The sequence below is a fragment of the Aethalodelphis obliquidens genome, unplaced genomic scaffold, assembly GCF_003676395.1.
Source record: "Aethalodelphis obliquidens isolate GAN/ISIS:26980383/991018 unplaced genomic scaffold, ASM367639v1 scaffold15, whole genome shotgun sequence".
Lineage (NCBI taxonomy): Eukaryota > Metazoa > Chordata > Mammalia > Artiodactyla > Delphinidae > Aethalodelphis > Aethalodelphis obliquidens.
This window is the reverse complement of record NW_020837959.1, coordinates 8612994-8616394: the sequence shown is the minus strand read 5'-3', so window position 1 is coordinate 8616394 and position 3401 is coordinate 8612994.

Genomic DNA, 3401 nt, shown 5'->3' with positions numbered 1-3401 from the left:
GAACATTAAGAAAAGTATTATTTTCAAGTAAATCAAACTTATTCTGAACGCACTCATTCAGCAAACCCATGAGGCATCTGGAAGTATGTTTCACACCACAGAATAAGGAAATAGCAAAGAGATATGCCTATGTTTGATTCATCTGTATATCACTTGTACACCTACATAATGTGGAGATATATACACACATATGCATATGCACACACACACACATGCACAGAGAAATCAATGGGCAAAAATTTACTATATGTTTCTGGATGTTAAATGTGCATATAGATTAAGGCAAAAGAACGCCAGCATGCTAACATGCTGTTAACAATTCCACCTGTTCTTAAAATTTGGGGGTGCAAATAAACAAGTTAGGAAGGTGAAGTAAAAACCAGCTCATAACTGCACTCTTCCCTGGCAATGTAATTAAAAATAAAACATTTTTTGATATCAGAAAACAAGAAATTTAGCTTTGAAGGAAAAACTTATTATATCCCTTAAGATAATAAAACCGAGATCTTCCAAAGTTTTCAAGCCAGGCCTTTTAGAGCCTTAGCCATGTCTCCTGAGCTGCATCTCCCCTTTGGGTATCTCACTAATGACGGCTACAAGAGAGGGAATATTGACACTGCTCTGAGTTTAATACTCTGGTTCAAGTAAAGGTGAACGGCCCTTCTCTTATCTAGTGCACAGCCAAGGCAGGGCTGCAATACTTAAATGTAAGGTAATTAAATATTTGGATATCACACAAAGGAAATCAACACAGAATATCATGGAACTGGATAATCTAGCATACAGTTTACCTGTTTTCAGCTTGGAGTTCAGTACATGGATGCCTCCCTACTCAGCATCCAACCTGCCAAAAATGCCTAATTACATCTAGCAACCTAATATCCAAACCCAAGAGAAGTATTACGGAGAGCATGAAGTTTCTTTTCCTATACAGTTAACTCCCACTTTCATGGTTCAAGTTCATGTCTGAGTGAACCTTTCCATGTATGATCGGCCCTGAGAAAGTCCACCTGCTGTAGGAAAGCCTCTGCACATTTACAGTGACAGGACTTTACTGGAGAATAGGGTGATTTTTTTTTTTTAACAAAGCACAGTAAGATATAACAGGAGGGGCTGTTCTCTTACAACTTTAGATGACATTCATATCAAGGAATGTTTAGGTTTTGCATGAGATATTTAAGAGGTGAACCAGAGTAAATTTAAATATCAATAAAAGTAAAATGTATACACAGTGAATTCTGAGCTTCATGGCATTAACATTACAGCTAAGCAAACAAATTATATGTAAATATAGTATCATATTGTCAGTATATTAATGAAATGCCCATGCTTTCAACATAGATAAACATAGGTAAGAAGAGTCAGAGCAATATTTTAATCAGAGATAAATATATAAAAATTGCTCATTCCCTATATCTATAAATAGTGTTTTATTTTCACAATGGTATTAATTTCCTTAAAGTGCTTATAAGTTTTATGAGGGCATTAATTTTTTTAAGCACTTATAGGCTAAACTACAGTAAAAGTAGGCATTATTCATTAAATAAGTATACCCAGGGACTTCCCTGGTGGCACAGTGGTTAAGAATCCACCTGCCAATGCAGGGAACACGGGTTCAAGCCCTGGTCCGGGAAGATACCACATGCCACGGGGCAACTAAGCCCGAGCACCAAAAGTACTGAGCTGGCGCTCTAGAGCCCGCAAGCCACAACTACTGAGCCCACTCACCACAACTACTGAAGCCCGCGCACCTCGAGCCTGTGTTCTGCAACAAGAGAAGCCACTGCAAAGAGAAGTCCGCGCACCGCAACAAAGAGTAGCCCCTGCTTGCTGCAACTAGAGAAAGCCCATGTGCAGCAACGAAGACCCAATGCAGCCAAAAATTAAAAATAAATAAATTTACAAAAAAAAAAAAAGATAAGTATGCCCATTGAGAGCCAAGTAAACAAATTTAAAAGTACAATAAATGCACAAAGACCCCAAGGGTATTGCTAGTCGGTTTTGTGGGAAAATAAACCAATTTCCAGTCATAACCTATTTTACAGTTGTTGCTACCTTCACTGTATTTTTCAACTTAAAAATGTACCCATAGAGTCTGTCATAAAGGGTGAAGTAAGTCAGAAAGAGAAAAACAAATACCGTATGCTAACACATATATATGGAATCTAAAAAAAAAAAAAATGGTTCTGAGAAATCTAGGGGCAGGACAGGAATAAAGATACAGACGTAGAGAATGGACTTGAGGACATGGGGAGGGGGAAGGGTAAGCTGGGACGAAGTGAGAGAGTGACATGGACATATATAAACTACCAAATGTAAAATAGATAGCTAGTGGGAAGCAGCCACATAGCACAGGGAGATCAGCTCCCTGTTACCACCTAGAGGGGTGGGACAGGGAGGGTGGGAGGGAGACACAGGAGGGAGGAGATATGGGGATATATGTACACCTATAGCTGATTCACTTTGTTATAAAGCGGAAACTGGGCTTCCCTGGTGGTGTAGTGGTTGAGAGTCCGCCTGCCGGTGCAGGGGACATGGGTTCGCGCCCTGGTCCGGGAAGATCCCACATGCCGCGGAGCAGCTGGACCCATGAGCCATGGCCGCTGGGCCTGTGCGTCCAGAGCCTGTGCTCTGCAATGGGAGAGGCCACAACAGTGAGAGGCCTGCATACCACAAAAAAAAATTTTTTTAATAAATAAATAAATAAAATAAAGCGGAAACTAACCTACCATTGTAAAGCAATTATACTCCAATAAAGATGTTTAAAAAAAAAATGTACCCCATTTACCATGAAATGCTATCTAAGGACCGCTATGGACTCTTCATTCTATTTGGAATACTCCAGCCCAAATCCGTCCCTCATTTGGTCCAACAATCAGAATCTCCTGACCTAACTGGCAGTGGCAAAGGGAAAACGAAATGGGACAGAAAAGGGGAAGGAGGGTGGATGAGTTTATTCCGTCCATCTCTATCAATATTCCTTCCTTAGCTCCAGGACCGACCATCCCCAGCAACTCTTCCACCTTTATCTAACCTTCCAAATCCCCTCTACTCCCCCTAGAAAGATTAAGATACCATATATTTGGAGGTAACAAAACTAACTTCTAAGTTACCTGAATGGCCTACTTATTTGAGAGAAGTTTAAAGTGCTAGTTAGACTGTACCAATCCATAATGTCCAACGCCAAGGTGCCTGACTAATAAGCCTGATATAGGAAGTAGACATACCTTACTGTTCAGCCATTCCATCCTATGCTGCAGATCTCAGCATCTAATTTTACTTCTTTTTTTTAATCTAATGGCATTTATTGAGACTAGTTCCCAAGTTTTACATCACTTGATAAAAGGAACTGACACAGCAGAAAGGTTTCCCTGATAGACCCCGTGGGGCTCAGTGCTTAA